At 48.8% G+C, this 27,536-nt stretch overlaps 1 protein-coding gene across 1 annotated transcript in view; it reads right to left on the reverse strand.

Annotated features, from left to right (window-relative positions):
- The window catches only part of FUCA2 (alpha-L-fucosidase 2), a 265,636-nt gene that overhangs the window by 2,912 nt on the left and 235,188 nt on the right, over positions 1–27,536 (reverse strand). The gene's annotated exons all lie outside the window — the stretch shown is intronic.

A 27,536-nucleotide genomic window follows, 5' to 3' on the forward strand; every position in this document is an offset into this window, starting at 1 on the left:
CACAAATTCAACAGGTGCCATTCGGAAAGTAGAGTTTATGGAAATCTCAGGAAATGGCTCAAATGAGTAGCAAAGTAATTATAAGTTACTCACCGTGGTGACTAACGTACTCTTAGTCCAAAGTCCCCTTTCCTCCATACTGTATGGGCGTCCCTTCCAAGGGACGGGAGACGGTACCTTTTTCACCAGAAAAACCTTCCTCCCCTTTAAATTGAGAGGCGCTCCTTAAGCAAATAGGTTCCCGAGAACCGCCTGTCCGAAAGCGGCATCAGAAGTAGAGCCGGCATCCAAACAGTAATGCTTGCAGAAAGCGGAGGGGGAGGCCCAGGTGGCTGCGCTGCTTACGACTTGCCACGGGACATGGCGTTGGAATGTAATGGGCGTTGCCTTGGCCTGTGCTGACCCTCATATGCTTCCTTAATGGCAGCGACCATCCAGCGGGATATGGAAGCCTTGGAGGCCTGGTAGCCTGGCCTCGAGTCGCCGAACGTGACGAACAGGGCGTCCGACTTGCGGAAGCCCTTGGTCCTGTCCAAGTAGAATTTGAGGGCACGCCTGACATCCAGGCAGTGCAGCACTTTCTGTGCATCATCCTTGGGATCGGGAAAGAACGTAGGGAGGACTATTTCCTCGTTCGGGTGAAACGCGGATGGAACCTTGGGCAGAAATGCCGAGTGCGTCCGCATGACTACTTTGTCCTTGTGAAAGGTGGTATATGGTTCAGAGGCGACCAGCGCCTGAATCTCGCTGACTCTGCGAGCCGAGGTAAGACCGACTAGTAAGGCCGTCATGATGGTGACCAGCCTAATGTCCATGGACGCCACTGGCTCGAATGGTTTGTGCGCCAGGGCGTCCAAGACTGGATTAAGGTCCCGCACCGGGTGCGGTCTCTTGACGGGCGGGTAGATCCTAGCGAGACCCATCAGATATTTGACAATAGGGTTGGAGGAGGAAACAAATGCCTTCCTCCGAGTTCCTGTACGCCCCAATGGCTGCAAGGTATGTACGGCAGGTGTCGACCTATTGTTATGCTCACCTGGTATCCACGGGGACGCCACCCAGCTGCGGGGACTCTGGTGCCCTTCTCAGCCGCTCCCTGGTATAATCAGCAGGGACATTCTGCTTGGAAAACAGGTGGGTAATGTTCAAGACTGGGCAACTGGGGTAAGAGCCTCCCAACACCCCGTATGCCCGCAGCCCCTCCCCAGACCTTTCCTCACCTTGTTATGGATTTTGGCGTGCTCTCCGTCCTGCCTTCTTGGCAGGGGCGCGTTGTCCTTTGTGGACAAGTGCGATCTAGTTACTTCACTGATGCTGCCCTTTAGAGTCTTTCAGGTAGGTCTTATTACTGTTATACTGTAAGCCTTTCTTAGATTCAATAATCTCTTTTCTCTCTCCTTAGGTTCGCGGAAGTTCACTGAGGAACGTTGGCTGAATTTGGACTCACCGGCAGGTGATGGTGTTTCGAGAGCACCTTGATGCGGTAAGTAGGAGATATGCGCAGCCTTCGCTAACCTGTTGTCTTTTGTTCCCGTAGGTTGCGGTGCTCACCCGGAGCAAGAAATCCCAAGGTGGTGCTGGTCGATGGGCGACTTGAGAGGTAAGCTGCCGGTACAATTGTAAAGGTCTAATGTCTTGTTTATCCCCTTTTGCAGATCCGATGGTCCGGGAGGCTCGCTGTTCCTTGGATGCTGTTTGCAGGAGCAGAGGGCAGCTAGCGGGGACTCACAGGTAAGCTGCTGCTAATAACGATGTCCCTTTTGTTTTTCAGGTGCTTTTCTTCCGAGGTTCGCAGATGCTGCTGAACACGATGAGCGTCACGTTGCAGGATTGCAAAGTAACGCGAAGAGTGTTCTCCAAGTCTGGCGTGGTTTAAATAGCATCAAGAAAGTAGTCCAGGTAAAATAGTCCCTAGGCTACCACACCCAAAACACTATACCGCATAGCTTGGTTCCAAAGAGCCAAGCTATGTGGATGCCGCCATGATGACTGGCATTGAAATAAAGTAGTCCCCAAGCACAAGTCTCCATCAAGTATGAGCCTGGCCCCAAAGGCGCCAGGACTGGCCCCAAGAGGGCCAGGGCAAAGGATGCCTAAGCTTGTTGGGGGCCCGAGCCGAGACCCCTCCTGTCCCCTGGGCCTGCCGGGGTGCTTTCAGGAAGTGGGTCGTGATACCTATACTCTCGAATGAGCGAGGTGCGCTGAAAAGGAGAGCATGTCGTCCAAATTGCAGGCCAAGGGGTCAATTCCCTTGGATTCTGCCCAGTGTCAGAACCTAGTCCATTTGCTTTTGTACTGGGCCCTGGTGGCTTTTCTCCTGGCGCCCTGCATGATCTCCAGATTGGCCTGTGAGAGGCTAAGGTGCCTAAGCGTTACCTGCTTAGGTACCACGCTGTGGGGGCTAGTTGCCCTGGCGCAGCGCTGCTGAGCCAGAAGATGTGCTGTGCCCGTCGGAAGGTGTATCGGTGGCCCCTCCGAAAGGCTGAGGGGCTCCGAAAACCCTGGCCTGGCCGGCCACCATGGAGCTATCAGAATGATGTGGAGTCGGTGAGACTCCTTGATCTTGCAAATTACTCTGTGTACCAGAGGAGTGGGCGGAAAGGCGTAGGCTTTCATGCCGGTCCACTGTAGGTGAAATGCGTCACTCAGCGAGCCGGGGCCCTGCCCTTGCCAGGATGTGAACTGGGGGCACTTCTTGTTGTGCCAGGTGGCAAAGAGATCCACGTGGGAAGACCCCACCTGCTGAAGATCTCCTTAGTAACAAGGTTGTTTAGCTGCCACTTGTAATTGTCAGCTCCCAGCCTGCTGAGTCTGTCCGCCTCCAGGTTGGATTCCCCCGGGAGGTGGACTGCCGAGAGATACATTTAGTTTTCCAAGGCCCATTCCCACAAGCTGATCACCGGTCTGCAGAGAGGAGGGGATCTGGCGCCTCCCTGCTTGTTGAAGTAGTACATGCTGGTCGACTGGTCTGTCTGGATGAGGACAACCTTGCCCCTGAGGAGTGGGAGGAATGCTCTGAGCGATAGCCAGATGGCGTTGAGCTCCAACCAATTGATGTGGTACTCCCGCTCCTGTCGAGTCCAGGTGCCGTGGACCAAGAGATCGTCCAGGGTGGCTCCCCAACCTTCGAGCGATGAGTCTGTGGTGATGTTGGCCTGCGGAGGGGCCAGCCGAAAAGTTTTACCTGTCTGTAGGTTGCAGTCCATGGACCACCAAGTTAGGTCCGGGTGGAGAGATGGAGAAACGTTGATCATCTATGACTGTGAGCCCCGCTCCTGATTCCATGAGGCCGCGAAGTGCAGCTGAATCCTTCTAATCCTTAGTCTTGTGTGCGGCACGGCTAACAGGACCGCCACTAGTAGACCCAGTAGATGTTGGTACCACCATGCTGAGGTCACCTCTCTTCTGAGGAAGTGGGTGGTGGCCTTCTTGATGGCCAAGATTTTGTCCTCCGAGGGGAAAACCCTCTCGGAGCACGTGTCCCAAATGAGTCTCAGGAATGTCAGTGTGTTCATAAGGGCATGGGATGAGTGGTGAAACGCCTCCGGAGACGTAGCCCTGATGAGCCAGTCATTGAGGTATGGGTAGATGTGGAGGCCCTGCGCTCTGAGGAGGGCCGCTACAGCATTCATGAGCCTGGTAAAGACCCTGGAGGCCGAGTTGAGGCCAAACGGAAGGACTTTGTACTGGAAATGGCAGCCCATGATTCTGAACCGGAGGAAAGAATGATGGGGCTGCCAAATTGGGACGTGTAGGTACGCGTCCTTCAGGTCCAGGGAGCACATTCAGGTTCCCTTATCCTATGTCTCCGCTATAAAAGCTGGCGTAACCATCTTGAATTTTTTCAGCGGTAAGGAGAGGTTGAGGGTGGAAAGGTCCAGCACAACTCCCAGGGCTGCCTGGTTCTTCTTCTGAATGGCGAAAATCCTGGAGTATAAGCCAAAGCCTCGCTGGGAGGCTGCAACTTCCTCCACTGCCTGGCTCTCTACGAGCGACTGGATCTCTGCCAAAAGAGTTGCTGTCCCAACCTGTGGACGGGAGGAGGGAGGAGAGGCTGGGATGGGTAGGCGGTACGCCGTGGATACTACAGAGGATCTAGGGATCTGCAAAATTCTGGCACCAGAAATGTGCGTGGAGAGCAAGCCTGCCACCCACCGTAGACATGTGGACCCGAAGGGGCATCTCATGCCTGCTTTCCCTCTGAGGCTGAGGAGGGGGACTGGAAAAAGCCCTTACCCCCTCCCCTTTTTGTTGTTTGCACCGGCTCTGGGACGGCGAGCGGTCCGGCTGCCTGGATCTGCGTTCCTGGAAGCCGCAGAACCCTCCATATGTACGACCCTTCTCTGAGCGCTGCTAAGATTGGGTGTAAGATTTGGGCGTGGTCTTTGTATGAATGGACAAGGACTTTGCCGTTTGTGAGCTGTTCTTCTTCTTGTCCAGCTCTTCGTCTGTAGAGGAGTGGAAGAGACACCCCGCCCCCCCCTTGAATGGCAGATCTAGGATGCGCTCCTGGATATTCCAGGGTTGAATTGCGTCACCCGGAGCCAGGTCGTGCGCCTCATGTCCGTGGCAATGCAGATGGCACGGCCCGAGGTATCGATATGCGCTACTGTGGATTCCATGAGTTCGTGCACCATGAGCTTGGCCTCTGCTAGCCCTGCCTTAAAGCGAGATTGGCATTGGGATGGGAGTTCCGGTAGGAAGTCCGCAATTTCCCGCCATAAGCGTTGGTTGGCGGCAGCCAGCAGGGCATCTGCGTTGGCCTGACGCAGGCGCAAGGAGGCGTTGGAGTAGATCTTCTTGCCGTAGGCCTCCAAGATCTTCTCCTCCTTGCCTAGCAGCACCGCAGAGGAGGCGGCTGAGGACGACTGAGGCTTGGAGTATAGTGATGCTGCAGCGATCACCGAGGAGTGTGGCTGAGGATGGGTCGAGAGCAAGAGTGTATCCCCGCCCATCTGCCTGTACTTGGCGTCCAGGCGTCGGTTGACCGGCTGGACTGAATGGGGCTTGAGCCAACCCTTCTTGGCCGGGGAGACTACATCGGTTTGCAGTGGAATGCCCGTGTTGCCAGAGGGGCGTCTTGTGAGGACTTCAGCCAGAACCCCCTCTACCGGTTGTTCAACCTCGGGCTGAGGGAGGCCCAGGTACTCTGCCAGGCCAGCAAGACGTTCATGAAAGACCCTAGCTGAGGATGGCGTGTCCGGATCTTCCTCCTCGTCCGTGTCCTGCAGATCCAGAGGGTCTTGCGGAGGAGGAGGGGTAGATGGAGCCGGAGGCTGAGGAGGTGGCAGAGGTTGCGGAGTTGGCTGTGGAGCTGGAGGAGGCGGCTGCACTGGGGTTTGGGGGCCCGATGAAGGCGTCTGTGGTGCCTGGCGGGAAGGACTTCCCTAACTGTGTCCTTGATGATAGCCCCCATCTGCGGATACCTCATGAGGCTGAGGAATTTGTCGAAGAGCTCCTCCTCACTGGCTGAAGAGGTGGTAGGGGGTACCAACGGGGTATCAGGGGACTGCTGGAGCCGTTGCGTACCCAGTCCGTATGGACGCATGGGAAAGCTGCCCTGCGCATATGAAGGGTAGACCGTAGGCCACTTACCTGGTTGCGACCAGTACCACCTTGACACTCGTTCTTCGCCGAATTCGTGGAATGGCGTTGGACGAGTGTTCCTGATTGGCGCGGTGGCCAGTTTGACAAGCTGCCTGCTACGTTCCTGCGATGTGAAGCCACGCCCGCTGGGTCCGGCCTGGTCCAAGACTCTAGCGTATGGATCACTGGGCCTACCCTGCTCCTCGGGTCTCGGCCCAGTAGGTGACACACCCTTGACCCGGGGGTCGGTAGAGCTACGTATAGGTGCCCCCTCAGATGTATTGCTGGTATTAGGGCGTAGCCCCTCAGCCATTGCGCCGGTAAAAGGGCAGAGCCTCTCAGTTGTAAGCCCAGTACAAGAACCTTCCGGTCCCTCGACACTGCGTCTGGGAGGATCAGAGGACCCCTCGACCCGAAGGCCAGTAGCTGTAGCAGCATCGGTGCACGTGCCGGTAGAAGGACCTGGCGGGTCCCTCCCAGGCGGGAGAGTCCCTGGGAAGGAGTCTCCCTTGTGGGGTGCACTGGAAAATATCAGCCCTACCTTGGACCTGGGACGAAGCTTCACAAAGTTCTTGAGATCCACTGGAGACGACTTCTGGAAGAGCTCCCTCCACCTCGCTAGTCTGTTCTTCAGAGCCTTCGAGGACAGCGAATCACACGCCGAACAGTATTGCCAACCGTGGTCTGGGCCAAGGCAACGTAGGAAGAGGGCGTTGGGGTCTGAAGTTGGGAAGAGCCTGTTGCAGGATGGACACCTGCTGAACCCTGTATAAGTCATATGCGCCGGGGAGGAACGTGACGCCTGGGGACTGAGTACCTGAATGATAGATAAGACAAAAAAGACAAAGAGAAGAAGTATCCACACGTGGAATTACATGGCCGAGGCCAAACCCAGGAGCGCTGGTGAATTCGGTCAGTTCCTGTCGATGCGGAAAAGGGGACTGAGGTGTGGCGCCAGAGGGCGGAGGCAGGGCAGCACATGCTCCCTGGGCCACGCCCCTGCGCGCCTCTAAATTTAAAGGGGGAGAAGGTTTTTCTGGTGAAAAAGGTTCCGTCTCCCGTCCCTTGGAAGGGACGCCCATACAGTATGGAGGAAAGGGGACAGGATGTAAGAGTAGGTTTGCGAATGGGCACATGGCTTCGGAAAACTAAATATGCTGCTATAAGTCAGATCGAAAGCACTCTGGTACTTCTAGGAAAGGCACACATTGAGCCTTGTAAATGTAAGAAACCAGCCAAAAGGCAATGTAAGTTAAACGTGTTTATTTGTAGTAGGAGTGCCAGAAGTGACAATAGGGTCTATGTGTAGTCAATGAGGCTCTTCCGAGGCCAGTATGGAAACAAGATCAACAGAAAAACAACACACTATTAACCTAACTGCGGATACCTCCGAACATGATCTTGGAAAGATCACCCGGATATCATCATTCCCATGTCCTCAAATGGGACCAAAATTGTGGTGAGGTAGCAGGTATCTGCACAGCTGTCTAACCCACTGGTTACTAGTACATATAAAGGGGTTGGTGTGAGACAACCAATGAATACTGGCATCTCCAGTCTCTCTGGAGCATGGAGCATGGATGGTGAAATAGCAAAGAACAGCAAGTCGGAGTCCATGGTTAGATTGTGTGTTAGGTCACCAGGGACACTATGCCCCAGTCCTGGGCTTTAATTTCTCCACCAATTGCATTCTGGCAGCTGTAGTCTACGGTTTCAATTGAACAAAATAGACTAAAATCAAAGCAGAGCCCAGGACTGGAATAGGGTGTCTCTGGTGACATGAAGGCATCTGGTTACATTACTTATCTAGTATTTGTGTATAAAACACTAATCTAGCTGGAGATTGTGCGAATTGACGGAAGAGAAGGAAATGCTAAAACATGTTGCTTTATTTTGCAAGGCGCTGACATCTTTAAGAACATTAATACTGGGTGATGTCTTTGAAGAACTGAAGTCCTATACCGCAGCTGAATGGTGGAACACTCTTCTGAAAGGGGAAAGGACAATATTAATAATTGCTTTGACAAACATTTTGGACGGAGTGTTCAAATAAATAAATATTATGGAAATGACGATGGTGGCAAGCTAATAACACTTACGCTGTGGTGGAATGATGGATTGTGAACATTCTCGCTTTTGGAATTACTCCTACCTTCTTCTTTTTCCTTTTCTTTTGAATGGAATAAGTTTTTTAAATGAGATTGAATCATTAATTGTGTATGAAGTTGTGTATAAGGAAGCTAAACAACTTTTCTTTTTAAAGCAATACCAACATGTAAATACATAATAAAAACAAACATTATCCTTGTGCCAACTGTTACCAGGGATAGCTGCAAACTGTTGGCTGCCTGCTGCCAATCCACCCAAAGTCCAGGTCCCAATGGGGGTTGAATTGTATACCTTCTGCGCATGATAATTCATGGCAGATATTAGTGTACAGTTAAGGGTTTCCCTATGAACACTCCGTGCGACATGAGAACACCCATGTGGCTGTAGAGGGTGATATGTGTTGAGTGAGGTGGATTGGCGAAGTGTTGACATTTTACACAGTAGGGTGATGTGTGCCACGGCGACATGATGAGTGGTAGCACAGGAATGTGTGGTGTGGCTATGCAGGCAAATGTAGCATTACGGGGTGATGAGCAGCAATGCAGGTTAATGAGTGGGTAGTGCGGGGTGAGGCAGATGAGGATGCAGTGTCATGTGAAGGATTCAGATTTGATGAGGTTTGCCAGGCGCTAAAGGGGCAGATTGGCTTACATGCTTGAAGATTTGTGGGGGTAGGGGTACCACAAAGCTTGGCAAAGGTTGTCTTCCCGTAAGACTCCACACCCAGCTGAATTTTAATTAAACCTTTAATTATTCTGTGGTGACCTTGATTTGTATCCTCTGCCGGTGTACTTGGACAGTGAGGACTCTGGGAAATCTGGCGAAATTCGTCCACCTTGGCGAATCCTACCAAAGCGGGCCATTAACGTAGCCTCTGGGTGTGTGTTGGGGGTAACAAATGCAAGGGAAATAACTTTACTGTAGACACTGCTCGTATCAAGGGACATTTTAGAAAAACATTGCAAGTTTAATAAAAAATGCTTGCATACTACAAAAAGTTGATGTAAAGCAAAAAAGGCTTAAAAAAAAATATTAAGAAACATTCAATGCAGTCATAGGCAACACGTGAAGCAGATAACTTACCAAAGTTAAACAAACAACACAATCTTTGGACAAAAAGATCAATGGTTACAACGAGAAAACAATGAATGAATATACATCAATGGGGTACATATCCCATAGACGAAAAGATCAAAAACACTCACAGAAGTCCTAGAACTTTAAGATAATTAAGGAACATAGAGGATGTGTTCCTCTGTTAGTATATCACATTCTTTTTGACTGCTAAAAGGATGAGCCTCTGTCTATGGGACTTGTACCTACAGCAGAATTGAATGATTTTGCGAGGATAAGAAAGTTAGACTAGTTTGGCCAGGGAGGCAAAATCACAGATATCTATCCAACATGACAAGCCCTAGCCCCTATACCTTTCAATAAGAAAGCATTCACCTACACTCACCGCCCCAGAAAACCAGTCTCCTTAGTGTATGCCCCTACCCGACTTACCCAATTCATGGATTATTGCTCCAGTCTAGAGAACCCACATGCCAGAGCAAGCTCTGGAGTTACCATGTGCATAAGAGGGGTGAATATGAAAATACACTTCCCTCACGACTATGAACTTCTGCAGTAACCGTGGCTAACACAAAACCACCAACATTGAGACTTGAAAGGAACACATGCATGGGTCACTGCTGTTTGGAAAACCAGGCTATGTAGTGTTGGTTTGATATGAAGAGTTACAAGTCAACGGCTGCCTGACACAGCAAATATTAGGCTTTCCTGAACCTGGAAACCGGTATCTGCACGATAAGAGAAATCATGGCAGCAATTCATCAAGAGATGCCGTACTGGTCCATGGTACCACCACTCGGATGTGGGGCAAGATGGCGTATTGCTCTTTTGAGGGCTCAGTCAACAATCCCACACAAGAGTAAGAACGGTTTAGGAAAAAAATGTAAATTGGAAGAGGCAATCCGAGCATTCACCTAATACTGGGATGCAGCTGAGCAAAGTTCAGCAGAGGCAAGTCACAAAGGTGGGGATGCACAGGAATAACAGATCCAGTAGCTTACGTCAGGTGTGCTTAAAGGTGGATGGCGTCAGCAGAGAGGAGGAGACCATTCAAAGTGGCAAGGAGCAAGGGGCCAGAATGAGAAGAGGAACAGTGAACGTGGTGAAACAGAAGGAGAAAAGTAGAAGATATATTGTAGGGAGAGCATGGCACAGAGACTGTAAGGAGTCAATGGGGAAGATCTGAAAAGAGTAGCACAAAGAGCGGAGGAAGGGGACATTACACAGAACAGAGGGTTAGAGAAAAGGTACTGGAACAAAAGGAGGGGGAAAAAAGACAGTGAATGGAATAAGCTGTGAAAGAGCAGACACAATGAATACAAGGGAAGGGGAGAGAAGAGCAACCTTAATAGCAAAGAAGATCTGCGAAAAGTCAGTGGTTTAGGAAGGAAGGGAGAGAAGAATAAGACTTAATGAGGTATTAAAGAATTGAGAAGGAGGGGAATCAAGGGAAAGGCAGGGGAAAACATGCAGAGGGGGAAGGAGATCAAAAGAGAGAAAGACAAGGAGATGGAAGACTTGAAGAGGTCGGAAGCCAAGATGGGAGAGAAAGAGGGGTTAGTGGTTGTCAGGTTACGAAGAGTAAATTAGAGGAAAGCAAACTGTAGAAGAGGGTAAGGAGCCAGGGAGATCAGGAGAAGGAGGAACTGGTAAAGTCATAAAGCACTCAACAAAGGGGGGCAGTTACCATCCCTATAATGGCAAAGAGTATGACAGTCCCTACTAAAAGCACCCCAGAGGCCGTAATTTGCCATTATCCGGCCTAGAGAGATCTAGCACAACTTTATACAAGAGTGGACCTTTCGCCTGCAATCCAGAGTCCTTCATACTCGAACTGTAAATTCTCGACATTAAAGAGAATAGCATCCGGATTAAAGGAAAGGAGAAGCAACCACTCAACTGAGCCAAGAAATAAGTGCCAGGGTACATAAACCCAAAGACTGAGAAAGACTGGTATGAAGAGGTCTGCCCACAAACTCATGACATGGAATGCTAGGGGGGCTTAAGTATTCCATTCCATTAAGATTATGGGTTGCCTTTTGTTGGCCTACTTATGTGGGGCAGTGATTTCCATTATCTGCTCAGTGTTATTCTTGGTGGGTCCAGCATTGTGAAAAGGTCTTCATCGCGGTCAGCCTCAGTGGTCAAACAAACAATGGTTTGCTTTGAGAAGCTGGATGTTTGACGCCAATACCATGGTAGGGGCAGGCAATCCACCCTTTTCTCCTTGATACAAGAGACAGCAGCCTGATTGATTTTATTACTATTTTCTGGTAGAAGCGATGCACTGGGTAGAGGCATCAAACAATAGACACTGTATGTCCAACTCCCCAGTATTTGTGAGTGTTTCACTGTCTTGGTTTTACCTAGCATCAAGTGGGTATAGATTCAAAGACTAGAGTGTATAAAATGTGGCGTTTGTGAAGACTAATGGATAAGATTAGGTAGTACTTTGTACGAAATTCCCTTTTGGTTGAGCCCGGCTATACGAGTAGCCTCTTAGGCTCATATAAGGCGAGGTTAAATTCACTAGTACAAGATCTGTACGGTTTGGGGAAAAAAGCTCAAGGGGTCTGATTTCCTCTGCAAATCATCTGCTGATCAGTCTCTCCTGGGGGAGAGGGATAGATTATGTCTGACTTCAGGCTAGCAGCCAATCAGTTGATATGGGATCCTGGTTTCACAAAGCACAGTGGAATCTGCAAGAAGATGGGAGGTTTCTTGGCCAAATAAAAGGGATTAAGCACACCAAAAGTATCCCAGGACATCTTGCTGAAAAAGAAAATAGTCTTTGGTTCAATCTCTTATGAAGCTCACATGGCTTCCCAGGCCACAAAGTCAATGAGGGATCAGTAATTTTGCTTGGAGATCCTTGGTCAGTCAGTTGCGTATGAAGGGGGTGGGTGGTTGAGAGAGGAACTGTTCCTATGCCTCTGTCAGGTTCCAAAGGACAACAGCCCAGCATCTCCAACTAAGCTATCCCCAAACGGTCCAATGGTCTCCAGCATGTGAGGTCCATCACAAAGCTTCCACTGGTTGTCTCACTGGTGCATCGCTTACCTGCCTGTCTTAGTGTCCTAGCACTACTGCCCACAAGACTATTCAATCGCTCCTCCTTGACTCTCTACAACATGCTTGTTCCTTGGGAGCTGCTTAAGTCCATTTCTAGCATCTTTGTCGTCACCTCCTTCACATCCTCAAGCCCTTAACCATATGATTTTAATGTGCCCATCCAAGGTTCATCCTCTTGATATAAAAGGGTCCACTTCTTTCTCTACTTTTAACAACTGGGGTCCTGTCTTGACCCATTCCCCAACCTCCTCTTTGAGACTTCGGACATGTTCCTCCAACTCTGAATGATACTTGGAACTATCTTTTTTCCAATGTTGATATTCCGCCTCCTCTTCTCTCCTAGCGGGTTCTGCACCACCTCTGTCTCAAAAGGACCTTGCATTTCCCCCATCTCTGCACTCTTTCCAACATCCTTCTTGCTGGTTCTCCCCAATCACTCTATACATCTACTAATCTCCTCTACAGTATTTCTCCATTCCTCCTCTATATTTCTCTTTCCAAAGTCATTCTCCCTCTAGCTTCTCTCCTCTCTGCAACCCATTCTCAAACAAGCCCCAAACACTCTCCTCCATCTCCAATCAACTACACTACTGCCTTCCTTGCATTGGTCTTTATACACCCAGGAGTCTCCCCCTGTGCCGGGCTTCACACAAGGACCTGCATCAGTGTGTGACTACTAAGTGTTCCTGACGGGATTGGGTATCTCGTTAACGTTTCTTTGATTCAAGTGTGCATGTTCAATACTGCAGGTCTCCCTTCTTACATGCACTGCGTCTCTAAAAGGCCAGTGAGCCATCGTGTTTTGGTCAAGTTCACGCATCCATGGCAAAGCCCAAGCCTCAGGCTCCACAAGTGGAGCAGTAATGGCTCCTCCGTATGCCACATTCCTATGGGCTCTGACCGCTCTAGCAGTGCGCTTGGACACCCTTCTTTCTCCTGCGTTGAGCATATAAACATTATGAACTGCTGACATGGATCTGTCAGTTTGCAAGTGCATTCAGAAAATCTTTATACACTATTTAAAATGGCTAGACATTTTGTGTTGTGAATGTGACTATCCCCTACCTGATGGTAGCCGGGGGTCTCTTCTCATACCACCTTGTGGCTCAGTAGCATGCAATAGGTGACACCCAGCCCCCTAGGATCCCCCATTCACCTCATGGGCCAACCTGTGGACCTTGTTACATGGGTCAGAGTAGTCATGGGGAGTGGACGATTAAGCACTGGAAAGGGTTAATTAACTTTTTTTCCCAAGGGATGCCTTAATTGAACTAGTATTAAAGTTTGGAAAGCAGGCAGACCAATGTGCATCTTCCTAGTAAACATGGATAATAGACTCTAAAATTGTTACACTGGTTGTCCCAGACAAGCAGGGTCTGTTGATGCCCTATAATCTTCCAAGGCTTTTTATGTTCATCCCCAGCTTGTTCCCGATTTAAAAGCTGTAGCAATGATGCTGGACAGTGAAGGCCTTCGACTCAAAATGCCCTTCCTGTTTGTGGTCTGGCATAAAATGGGTGTGGAATACACTGTTTGATAACTTGTACAGCTTCTGTACAAAGAACCAGTGGCTAGGAGATGTAAAAATGGTTTAATATTAGAACTGCTGGTGACTGAGAAGGGGATAGGTCAGGGGTGCAGTCTACCTCCTCTTCCCTTTAGCAGTGGAGCCCTTTCTTGTCTTTCTAAGGACCACAACTGAGACAAAGGGTTAGTTATATACTTGCATACAATTGGCCTTAAAAGCAGACAATATCCTTTTGTACATTGCAAAAAATGTGGTTCTGGTCATGTATGGAATTCTTGGGGGGGTGGGGGCACACTGGATTTTCCATAAACAAAAAAGACTGATGTTTTTCTGCTTTCGACATTGACCAGTAGGTTGCCAGCAGAACTGGGGTCTGGATGGCAGTAGGATAACTTTACATCAGCTTGGGGACAAGCCACAATGTGGAGCGGGTAACTTTAGCAATGCGTTTGAGGCCTACGAACAGGGGGAGCTGCTGGAATCCCTCCGAGAGGCGTTGATCATCCCGCTCCTGAAACCGGGCAAGCCGAATCTGGACTGTGGGTCCTATAGGCCCTTAGCGATGCTTAATCAAGATAGCAAAATACTCACAGCGGTGCTTGCCAACAGGCTTAAGCGAGTATTGGCAAATTGATACACCCGGACCAAACATGCTATCTCCCCGGCAGAAACATCATGGACAACCACAGGAGGCTACACCATATTATTGATCAAACTGAGAAAGACCCGGGCGAGCTGGCCATTGTGTCGCTGGATGCGGTCAAAGCCTTCCACTCAGTGAGGTGGCCATGGTTGATGGCAACCCTGAAAGGGTACGGGATAGGGCCGGGGTATATTTGATGGGTCAAGATGTTATATAGTTCCCCGATTGCAAGGGGCAAAACAGGCACTAAAATTTCAGACAAATGGCAACTCAGTAGGGGGACTAGACTGGGATGCCCCTGGTCGCCCATGTTATATATTCTTCCCATGTTATATATTCTTGCATTGGAGCCGTTGGCAATTTGCCTTAGGCAACAATACGGAGAGGTGGGGATTCGTACGACAGGAAACACACACTTGATATCACTGTACGCAGATGACATGCTCCTCTATCTGTGCTTCCCGGACGAGAATCTGCAATATGTGCTGGAGGTGATGGATCGCTGTGCCGCCCTCTTGGGCATATCGGTAAACCCCGGGAAGGCCAGCGTGTTCCCCTTGGGGAGGTACAAAAGTATTCCACTGGAAAAACTGCCCATTCTGCAGATACCCTGGCAGACTGAGATGTTTAGAGATCTAGGCATAAACATATACCACAAGATAGAAGTAGAGCACAAACACAACACGGAGGGAGCCGTTGAAGGTATAAAAAATAGCATGGTGTTTTGGTCCAGATTACCCCTTGCTATGATGTGAAGAGCAGCACTGCTCAAAATGGTGGTTTTGCCCAGACTGTTACACTTTTTTGTAAATATCCCGTACTTGATCCCCAGATGTTTCCTTGTTAGACTTCATAGCCTGTGCAGGGGCTTCATATGGCACAATTCTAGGAACAGGGTGGCCCTGTGGAAACTACAAAAAGGAGGGCATAAACCTGCCAAATTTTGAATTGTATTACTTTGCAGGACAGCTACTACATGTAGCTAGGTGGTTGCCCGCAGAGGAATCTGCGGAAGCAAGGCTTTTGCAGGGTGACTCTGCCCCATACTTCCTAAAAGAGACAGTGTGGCTGCACAAAACGAAAGGCATGGAGAACTGTGGGTGACCCAGACCTGCTCTCTCTGTAGGTCCCGTTGGTGGCGTTATGTGGGGAAGACTCCCAACTGATTAAAGGGGTCCGCAGATACTGGGAACCGGTGGGCCTGGCCACCCTTGGAGACATATGGCAGGAGGGGGAGGCATTGGAATTCCAGAGGTTGCTGGAGGAGACAGGGGTGCACAAGGGCCAATATATCACTTACACCAGGATTATGAAACGGGTGAGGGAAAGGTGGCCTGAAACAGTACTTGCAGAAGAACCTGATGCCACCTTAGAAATGATGTACGATGTCTCGGAGGGCGGGCACGAAATATCTCGGATATATGAGCTCTTGAGTACGAAGGCGGGGAAGGAGCTGCTCCAATTGAGGCTTGACTGTGACTGGGAGGGGGAGGGGGAGGTGGGTGAACCCATGACAGAGGGACAATGGGATAGAGCCCAAAGGTACGATAAGAAGGTGTGCCGGAATGCGAGACTCCAGCAGATCCAGCAGATGTCACCCACAGAGCTTATTTGACCCCCGGCAGAATAGACAGGTTTGGTGGCTCGGCTAAACAGAAATGCCCCAGGTGCAGAGAGGAGGAGGCTGGGCTGTTGCATATGTTCTGGGCTTGCCCAGAGGTGAAGAGATTCTGGGTAGAACCAAAGACGAAAATGGCCAGCCGGGGGGTTGTGCTTGACGTGGGGTCTGCTTGGGCATGTATGCTTGGGTGCTTCCCTAGGCCACGTAATCTAAAACATATTAGCAAGATGAAAGACCTGGCCTATATCCTGGCCAAGCGCAGAATTGCAATGTGCTGGAAAGCGGCCCACCGGCCTAGAGTGGAGATGTGGTGGGCAGACCTCCTGAAATGGGCTAAAGCAGAAACTGAAGCCTGGTATGAAGCAGTCACTAGAGGGGGAGGAAGAGGTAGGCCCCCTGATAGCCTGGAGACAACTGGTGACTTCGATGGCAAACCCCCCACCAGGTCAATCATGAAACGATAGACTGGGATGAGTTGACGATAATTGAGACACCTGAAGATGCTCAGGTGGATGGCACGGATACGACGGATCGAGTTTTTGGGGACGGAGGGGGGAGGACAGAGGAGTGCATTAAATAATGTAATGTCTTAACATTGATCACGAATGTCCTAAATGTTTGTAATGTTTGGTGTGTTTGTTTAAAATAATAAAAATTGTTCAGAAAAAAAAAACTTTAGCAATGCGTTGCAGAAAGTGAGTTCCATGTTGAAGGGTGAGTGAAACTACCAGTCTATGTAAATGGCAGGAAAAGCCAGACAGGAATGGGGGGGGGGGGGTTCTTCTGTTTTGGCCGGAGATACCTGAGCACGATGGGGGGCATTTCCTTGTTTCGTAAACCTTTCTCTCACATTTCCTATCAATCTCTCCATGTCGTTCCTCACAAATGTGCTATGTGAAGTAGCCACCTGTATGCCACCCAATGAGGGAGGCAAGGGGAGCCCCTCACTAAGTGATGTGGATGCCCCAGAACCTCCAGACTTCTTTTGGGCATTCCAAACGTACAGCCATTATCCATATTAAGCAAACGCCCAAAGGTAATTCAAGAGGAAATGTGTACATTAAGATGAGAAGGAGAGGGTTTAACAAGATGTTTAGGAGTCTGTTACTCCACAGGTAAAGAAACTCCCTGAAAATCTGTCAATAACTGTTTTACATCCTGCTTATTCATGAGTTGGTTTGACAACTCCTTTCGCTCGTTTGCCGTTCCATGCACTGAGTGGACTCGAAATGCAGTACATGTTGGATTCCCAAGTCCAGCCATTAGGCATGAACTGGAGCCAAATATAAATCATAGGGAAAACACGCAGAATGAATGTCCATGCTCAGCGCACAAACGAAGATAGTGGTAATGCAAATATTTGCAAAAGAGGGTCGAGGGGCTGAATTCAGGTTTAGCGGGCCACCATGTCGCTTCCGTCATTGATACCAACATCGCAGACATAACTTTTATTTAACATAGGCTGTGGGGGCTGAGGGACTAGCAGATCCCGAATAGTGAAACAAAACCTACACATGACAGCAAGTGGAAATACAATCAAGACACACAAGGAGACAGGTAGAAACATTAGGGAACATCCAACTGAGTATGGAGAAGTTAATAGAACAATGGCCACCAACCAGAGCCCTAATTGGGGCAATTAGCTCTAGAGCACACATATAAAAACGAGAATAAACCTACAAATCTGGAGGGTGTAGGGATGATGTTCCGGAGTCTGAGATGCGTTGTAGGAAAGCAGGGAGAAGTGGTAGAAGGAAATAACATGCATGGCCAATCCCAACAGGCCAATGATTACAAAAAACTAGACTTTCTTCCTGACGCTCCCTGATAAGAAAGCTGTGGAAAGGGTGGAAGACCTATGCAGGGATGGGACCCTCGTGCCACTTAAAGAGTTCAGAGAGGGGGACTTTCTCCTTAGAGAAGTTTACTTATTTTACAGACAGGAACAGACTAAATGATCTCTGGCCGAGTTCCCACAACAACCTTAGATGTATGGTCCTCATATGTTACTTGTTATAGGTGGGTAAAAGGGACAAGTACTCTCCATTGTCAGAAAGAGACCAACAGAGCACACAAGACAAAGGTACAGTTCAACATCTTTATTGATGAACATAACAGGACAGGTACATGAGATGAACTCCTATAGGGCCTAGGGAATTCACCTAAAGCTCAAAAGGGCATAGCTATTCTCAAATGTCAGGATGGTTTGGAGTAAAATGAACTCAAGACAGGGGTCTCGGGGGCGTGGCCAGCATGCGAGCAGCAAGGACGTGAGTCCCGTGTGCTCCCTCTGGCCGCCCGCGATATCCTCTTTAAATATCTTTTGGACGGACCGAACCGGCCTGGAAAGACACCCGAACTGACCTAAAGCGGTATAGCACCCCTGGGGAAAATCCTGACCCCCGGACGAAATCCGCTCAGCATCTACTTCGACAAACCCGGAGGCCCCCTGGGCGCAAGGAAATGCCTGCCAAAATGGCCGCCGCGGCCAACGACTGAGGAGGACAAGGGCTGCCGAAGCACTACGAGGAGGGGAGGAGGGACCCAGAGCCAGCTCCTCTGTGCAGGCCAGCGGAACACAAGCGTGCACTGACCCGGCGGGACCCTAGATTGCCGACTGGACCTCCGCAGTGCCGAGAGGTGCGACAAGCGTTGGTGCCCCGGACACATCCTGTTGCACCGCAACCTTGTACGGTGCTTCCCCACCTTGTGAGATGAGCAGGGGGTACCATGGGCAAAGAGAAAACCAAACGGGGTACCACACAAAGCACCATGGACCAATATGCAACTAGCACCCCCACCACTGCAATGGAGGTGGAACCACCGACGACCTCACCGCCTGAGGCTGGAGACCTGACGCTAAAGGACGTGATGGCCGCCATCGCTACTTCTCGCTCCTCAATGGGGAAAAAAATGGACGGCATCTCAGCAGAGGTCTCATTCCTCCGACACGACCTCCAAAAGCTGTCCTCTCGCACAGGGGGAAGTAGAACAGAGAGTCTCAAACGTGGAGGATGATCTTGGCGGGGGTCCACCTGCAACTATCACAGGCAATCACACGTCTAAAATCCCTTGAGGCACGAGTGGAGGAGAGAGAGGGCAGATCACGCCGTAACAATTTTCGCATTTTGGGGCTGCCGGAAGGAGCAGAAGGCCCCAGTATGGAGCTCTTTCTTGAGCAATTGCTAGCGACCCTGGCGGCACCGAAATCCTTCTCCAATTTCTTTTCAATAGAGAGCCCACCGAGTACCATAATGGGGGGGCCATTACCTGCGGCCCCCCCGAGGACCGTCATCGCAAAGCTATTGAACTACCGAGACAGAGACGCGATACTTCAGATGGCCCAATCCGGAGACCCGACTACATACAACGGCTCCAAAATCGCATTCTTCCCGGATTACACCCGGGAAGTGCAAAAAGCCAGGAAATCATTTGAACATCTAAAGAGGAAACTGCACTCTATGAACGTCAAATATGGACTGCTTGCTTTTCTCGGCACAAGTTAAGATCCAGCATAACGGCACCACGGTGCACTTTACGGACCCAAAAGAGGCCTAGAAATGGGCTGAGACACACATCACCGGGAATTGGGACTCGGGGATCCCGGACACTGGGGGAAGGCCCAGACTCCCGGGAGACAGAGGACGAAGAGGGCGGCTCCTCCCTCGACCCGAACCGAACGGTCCGGCTCAAGGAATAGAAAATTGACGCATTAAACCAGGTAGGACAACGGATGTACACCCAGCGAGACTACACCAGGGCACGCGCCAGATACGCATACAAAAGGTACTGTGAAATCCTGTCCACACTTGGCTGTAAAACCGTCAAAGAGACATGTTGTAAACAGCAGGCCCCTAAGAGCCACCACCTACGATCCCGAACTCCGTGTGGATTGTGAACAATTTGGGTGGTGTGGCAGAACGAGTAGAGAAAAGAACATTAGGTAATAGTTATTAGTTAATGAGTTGACTGTCCTTTTGACAGTGTGTTGAATTTGTTATATTGGGCGACAGATGCTTCAAGTTGGATGGAGTATGGGGTGGAGGTGGGGGGTTCAAAGTTGTAATGTTAAACACTGCACCAGTTCCAACACATGCATGGCATCAGCTTCCTTACTAACAAGCCACGCAAAACACAGGAGTACATATGTCCCGGCAGATAACCACCTTACGCACGACCATGACCAATCCCTGAACGAGCCGCTGTATCACGCGGCACCTCTAGACACCCAACACAGCGTCACTATAGTCATACAGCTCAAATGGCAGGGACCCCCAACATGAACAGAAATAGAACCATCCGGCTGATGACATGGAATGTAAACAGGCTTGGTAATAGCGTCAAAAGGCGACTGGTCCTGCAGGCACTGAACAGAAATTCCCCAGACATAGCTTTCCTAACGGAGACACATCTCGCTGGCACAAAGTGCACACCATTTAAATGCTCGAACTATAGATTGGCACTACACGCCGGTTTCACGATGGGATTGCGAGGGGTATTAATCCTAGTACACAAGAGACTTCCATATATACCCATCACTGTTACACAGGACACGGGAGGCAGATTCGTACACACAACAGGAACCCTCTGGGGACGCACTGTATCCATAACTGCTGTATATGCACCACCCAATCTGTTAACCTCTCTGACCAATGACATTACGCCCCTACTTGCTACCAACTCTGCAGATCTCACACTAATTGGGGGAGACTTCAATGAAGTAATGAATATAGACATTGATAGAACACATGTAAGGTCCAGAAACCCAGAATTGCGCACTAAACTCGCCACATTCACTAATGCCCTGGGGCTGCAAGACGTATGGAGATCACTGCATCCCAACGAAAGAGAATACTCGTATCACTCTGGAGCACATGCCTCACTGTCCCGGTTAGATTATTTCTTCCTACCATTAAGCAATATACATGAAGCATGTGAGGCACACCTACTCCCCAGAGGCACATCGGATCACTCTCCACTCACAATGATGATTAAGACCAACAGACCAACTCCCCCACCCAGTTGGAGATTAAATGGTTACTACCTAGGATTCCCAGAACTGGTAGAACATATTCAAAAGGTCACCGAATCGTACTTTAAATTGAATACTGGCTCTGTAGATAACCCGGTAACACTATGGGAGGCTCTAAAGACGGTATTAAGAGGAGAGATCATAGCCTGGACCTCAGCCCACAAAAAGAAACATCTAGAAGCAATACGCAAAGCCTAAACAAAGGTACAGAATGCTGAAATTGAACAAATAACCCACGACCAACCCGCGATGCACCGTACGCTACAATTAGCGCAAAAACAGCTGCAACACATAACTTTAGATAACGCTAAACAAGCACACGCAGCGATGCGAGCAAGGGTATACGAGACAGGGGACAAGGCCGGGAAAATACTAGCATGGCTAGAACGTAGGGAGCTGGGCCTTACCCAAGTCAGGCAACTGATGACGGAAGGACCAGATCCACTGGTAACAGACCAGGACATAGCCGAGGGCTTTGCAAAGTACTATACAGAACTGTACAGAGCACCATCCTCACTGCTATCGACTGACATTCTGGATGAAATCACTCTCCCTACTTTAACTGCGCGACAGCTCAACATATTAGAACAAGAAATGAACGAGGAAGAACTAACACAGGCAATGTCAGAACTCCAATCAGGGAAAACCCCAGGTCCAAACGGCTTCCCAGTCGAAATATGGAAGAAAATTGGCGCGAATGTAATCTCCCCGCACCTGCTACGCCTTTTTCAACACTCACATTCATTGGGTTGCCTCCCCCGAGTCCTTAGAAAAGCCACGATAATAGTTTTACCAAAAGCGGATAAGCCACCTGACAAATGCAGCTCCTACAGACCCATCTCCCTAATAAACTGCGAGGCCAAGATACTTGCAAAGGTACTGGCCAACATACTACAGCAAGTTATACACACACTGGTACACCCAGACCAGTGCGGGTTCATGCCGGAGAGATCCACTAGACAGAATATATACAGATTACACACGGCACTGGAAAAAGTACCTGAGCTGCAGAGCCCCCTGGCCTTGCTTGCCATAGACTTTGAAAAGGCTTTTGACTCTGTTCATTGGGAAGCAATTTGGGCGATTATGAAACGAATGGGCATAGGACCGTACTTCATGAGCTGGGTCAAGCTGCTATATCACCTTCCTGAAGCGGTAACCAAGGTAAACGGGCATGTCTCAAATCCTTTCCGCTAGGTAAGGGCACAAGACAGGGTTGCCCCCTGTCAGCTTTGATATTCGCATTAGCGATCGAACCTTTAGCAATCCTACTAAGATCCACACAAACATGGAGTGGATTCAGATGGGCAGAAAACTGGGAGGACAAGGTGTCCTTATACGCAGATGACCTACTATTATACCTACAGGACCCACGTGACTCATGCCCTATCGTGACGCAGCTGCTAAAAAGATACGGCAGGTTCAGCGGCCTCCGTGTCAACTGGTCGAAATCCATACTGTTCCCAGTGAGGCAGATAGACAACGCAGTACCAGATGAATGCCCATACCGCATAGAAAGGGAGCAATTTAGATACCTAGGCATACAAATTACACATAAATTGTCAGACTATGTGCCCAAGAACGTTAAAGTTCAAAGATGACGTCCAACATTGGATGTACTTGCCACATACATTATTAGGACGGGCTGCACTTTTCAAAATGATGGCCCTCGCCCGCTTTCTTTATATATTGCAAAATGCCCCACTGCCTGTTGCGACCAGTGAGTTTCATAGCATAGATCAAATACTCAGGAAATTGCTATGGAAAGGGGGCAGCCCACGCCTGTCACTCACAACCCTACAAAGATCCATATGGGAAGGCGGAATCAGACTCCCCCGTCTGCAAACATATTACTGGGCCAGTAAAATGGCAATAATAAATGATAAACTACACGGGGACACCTCACTACCGCACAACAGAATGCCGGATTCCAACCCACAAGAAAGACCCATCATGAAATACCTCTATTGCCCCATCCATGGAGACACATATAACTAATATGGTCAGATACTCATAAATACTTAGGCTGGGACGGGAAGCTAACCCTAGCACACTATGAAATAATAAACACCTCCCAGAAGTAAACAAACTCCCTAAATGGCGCTCCTGGTCCCAAGTAGGCATTACGAATATAAGGGACGTAGTGAGAGAAAACGAAATAATACCATTTGAAGCTTTAGCCACCACTTTTACGCTTCCCCCCAGTGAACAATACCACTATATGCAACTTAAACATGCGCTACAGGTCCACCTACCCGATATGATATGCCAGACTACTCCCCGTTGGAACGCAACCTGTTCCCAGAAATAATTAGACACAAAGTCACGTCTACCTTATACAGTGCCATAACCTCCTTCGCCACGAAAGAACTATCTGGTTTAAAGGCCAAATGGGAGCGGGATGTGGGTGCCATACTTCCTGAGGACTGGGTGGCTACATTAATGTTCCCCAGAGAGGTGGCTATCTCCTCCAGGTTCAGGTTAATACAACTGAAGGTACTGCACAGAATGTATTACCCGAGGGTAGCACTATTCAAATGGGGGAAAACCACTGACCTGCACTGCCTGAGATGTAAAAGGGAGGAAGGCTCCTACTATCACATACTGTGGGAATGTGCCGTCATCCAACGATACTGGCAGCAATGTTGCAGCGAACTGTCAAGAGTAATGGGCAAAAGAATTCACGTGAGCCCCAAACAACTACTGTTGGGAATAGAAGAGGATATCGAGCTAACACATTATGAAAAAGCGTTTCTATCTACCACCTCTGCAATACTGAAAAGAATGATAGCGCAACTCTGGGGCTCTGCAACAGCACCGACTTATGATCAGTGGTTAACAGATGTGGGCATTTGTATTGCGATGGAAACAAAAAGAGTGTATACAGCCCGGGGGTGTCCTGAGAAAGCTCAGAAAATATGGCAAAAATGGGAAGACGCACACTGAACAGTAACCTGCATGGACAGACTGTGCTAAAACCCAAGGACTCGTAAGGGAACTAGTTTAAGCAATATTAATGTGTTTAAATGTCCGGTTGTACCAGGCTCCTCTGTATGTGGAACAAGATGTGGAACTACGAATGGGCGGGAAAGGGAAATATTGGTTACCCCGTTGTTCGGGGCTGTATGTTTTTCTTTGTGTTTTAAAAAACAATAAAATGTTATATTAAACAAAAAAGACAGGGGTCTCTCCCATCACCCTTTGTTTATATGTCCTAGTCTTTAGGATAATGGAATACAATCAGCAAGGTAGTCAGGAAGAACTAAGAACAAAAGGATGTAAACGGGTCCCAACCAGAGAGCATCGATCTATTCTATGAATTTTAGCGTGTGTACATCCTACAACTCAGTCTCATGGATATTGTGCCTAGCATGCTTCTTGACTTCATACCAAGGAGCAAATCCCTTGGCAGAAATTCTCACCACCAGGCCACAGGTTGTCTTCCTAGGTTCCTGGATGTTATTTTAGGCACACTCCTAGCAAGAAGTATTTCTTCCCTCCTTGCCTTAGAGCACCTCAGAAGGAAGAAGGATTTCTCAATTCCTTTAGAAATGGCCTCTACCAGTGTTTAGGTATGCCTCCTAGCAAGTTCTTCAATAGTCCTTCCCTTCCTCTGGCTTCTGATGCCCCCCCTCCCCAAGTGCTCTTAATCTGCAAGGGACAGAGTGCCCTTTTCACAATGGGTGTTATGGTTGCCAGGTCTCTGTAGTCTCTCCAGGACCCGGCCGCCCCTCGACCTTCCACCACCCCGAGTCTTCTCATCTTTCCTGGTCTGCTAACTGGCACTTGTCATGCAGCTCTCCAAATGTTTGTCTGCATTATTGCTTCCCTTCACGCAGACTGCGGAAACAGACCTTCTATTATACTGCACAGACCAGGTGCCTACTCTTTGATTGCTTGGGCTGTCAGTTTGCTCTATGCAGCGGTCTGGTTGGAAGTGAGGCTTTGTCGTTCAACCCAATTTCAATTTCCTGCTATGTGCTTTGGAGTTTCTTTAGTGAGCAGCCTTTTTCCCCTCTCCTAGATTTGCTGCTTATGTTGCAGGTAAATGATTGGGAGCCAATAGAATTTTTAAACTTACAAGGCCTGCTTGCTTCCCTTTCCCTTGGAAATGTTCTGTGTCATTTTAAATCCAAATGAGTGCTTTGCAAATGCAAATCCTTCTGCTTCAGAGGGGGGGGGGATCAGCGTGGGCAGGGGCACTGTGCTGTTCTGGGTAAATGGGGGAGGTGTAATTCCAGTGGCTCCAGGGTGCAGGATACTTTGGGAACTGCAGAATGGCTCTGAGAAACCACTTGTATACCACTATCAGGTACCTCCACACAAAGCTCACATGGAGTAATATATGGCACGTCCCTTGGAGATCTGCTATTTGGGCCACCGAGTCCTCATAAGTTCCATGGTTGCTTGAGTCCCACTGGTGTCCTTTTATCTCGAACAACGATAGCACAATAACTTATTTCCACTAATCTAAAAAAAGGAATAACTGCTAAAGATGGAGAATTCCTTGACTTCATTGATTACAAGAGCAGTAGCACCACTAACCATCTATATTGGAGGGAATTCTTAGCTTGAAACCATAGTGACGCATGCCTGAACAATACTTGCACTAGACAACGACTTTTAATATGAGTGGCTGTATAAATCAAGGAAGTGAAGTAAAGGATGTGTGACGAATTATTCAATTTAATGGGGTCAGCGTTTTTTGACAAGCAGCCTAGATGTTAATCGCCCAACATGAGGATCACCAATATAAAAATCCTGAATATCAGTCCAAATCTTCATTAAAGAATTTGATAGTACCAAATAGGTGGTAACAAAGCAAAATTCCTGATGACCATTTTTGCTAAACTTCAAATCAGCATCAGGACTTCGCTAATATCATCCCAAGCTGGACGCAGAAGTACTGAAATTTCAAGCTCTTTAGAAATTACTTCAACCCATCCTCGCCATTTCTCTTCACAGTGGAGCACCTATATACAAGCATTTTCAGGCACGGTCTGTCAGAACAGTTACTGTAGAATGGATTTCCAAACTCTGGCCTGTGGAAAGATGTTTAGGAGGCCACCCTTGTTATATGAACAGGGGAAGATTGCCAGAATAATTCATGGTAGCTGCAGAGCAGTCAAGGCTAAATCTCAGGAGGGGTGAGAGTGATCAGGGATCTCCAACGAGCACACACACCAGAACACCAAGAATTACAATTAGACCGTTGTATACTAAATAAATATACTATTTATTATAGTCAAAATAACAACACAAAAAAAACATGAAATACACTAGCAGAATATCACACAAGCAACACTCTATGTAACATATATGCAATTACTGGAGTCATTGCCACAAAGTTAGTAACTTCACTTATACCTGTAAAGGAAAAGGGTGAACAACATGTATAACACAGACAACCTTCAGAGATGGCCACCCTATATAAGTCCAGCCCTAAAATGACTGGAGCCTTGATTGTTCGATGTGCGGGTAAAAGTGCTCAGTCGTGCAGTGTTCAGAAAGTACTTCTTGCGATGCAGGAACAAGTTAGGGGAAGAATTCTGAAGGGGAGAAACGGGTTCCAAATGTTAGGAGAGGATCTGATATGGTGAAAAAAGCTGTTCGACTTTCCAAGGGCTTTAGGAAGAAGATACTATCCATACCAAAAGGAAGACCAAAATAGCCTTCCATGCGTAAATGCGTTTTGATGAACAAAGGGCCACCAGGCACTGACTTTACTATTCAACGCCCTTAGCTCCATTTTGATCCGGGCTTAGCAGGTCTCGAGGTGGTCATCAGAGGTTCGATTTCCCATACTCAGTTTGCTTCTCAGATGCACAGGTGCTGCGGGTGCTGACAAAGGAGCTGCTACTCTCGATTTGGTTGAAGAACTAAGACACGGATGCAGCAGGCCTCAAGGCACTGAAAGCGATGTAGGAAAACCACCTTCAAAGGCCGTCTCTGTCGCACAGTGATGCAGAGGCACCCAACTCTCACTGTATGATGCACCCTCTATTCTCATGAAACAATAGTGCTGGGACAGTGAAATGGTAACGCTCCTTCACGGTACCCAAGGTTACGGCTGGTCAGTCAACTGGATGGCCCAGCGACACTTCTGTGTAACCCTGCAAGTTAGTCTTTACAGAGGCATTGAGAGTGATTAGTCCCACCACTCCAACGATTTGAAGCACCTTCAATGGTCTTCTGAGATGAAGCGCAAAGCAGAGCTCGACCAGGACAACAATGGGATTTGGGTGCCAGCCCTCTTCAGTGTGTCTCAGGATCGTTCTTTGTACAGCTCGGCTCTTCAGCATAATTGGTTCCTTCCACAGACTTGTTCAAATCTGTTGCTGATCTGCTGGAATGGACACAGAACCCCTTCTCATATCTAAAGTCAGGCGAGCGCTTGCCCCTGGCACACCAATGGAAGTGGTCCAATCAGGGACCATTGGGGGCCTCATCATTTCATGCACACCAGATAACCTGGTAGCAACAATGTGGATTGGAACCAGACAGTCCCAGCCCAGTTCCTGGAGGCCTACACACGTGACCTGCAGGAACCTGCAAAAGAAACAGCTTTCGAGGACAACTGCATGCCCAAATAAGGAAGCCCTGCACCTGGAAAGGCAGGGGGGAGGTCAGAGGACAAAATGGCCAAAGGGACAGACAAAAGATCTCCAGCCACAGTCATGAGCCAATTGCGATAAACGTGGTATGGCACGTTAAAAAGCTACACAAATATAAGAAAAAGCGACAGCTGCCACCAATCTGTCCTAAGGCACATTGTACAACCACCAAAAATTCCTTAGAGTGTCTAGGGCCGAACAACACAATGACCCCATTGCGCGATACTGTAAAGTACTTTGCACAATGATAAAATGTT

Source organism: Ambystoma mexicanum, chromosome 4q (genome assembly GCF_040938575.1).
Source record: "Ambystoma mexicanum isolate Mex_15411 chromosome 4q, UKY_AmexF1_1, whole genome shotgun sequence".
In the NCBI taxonomy this organism is placed as follows: Eukaryota; Metazoa; Chordata; class Amphibia; order Caudata; family Ambystomatidae; genus Ambystoma; species Ambystoma mexicanum.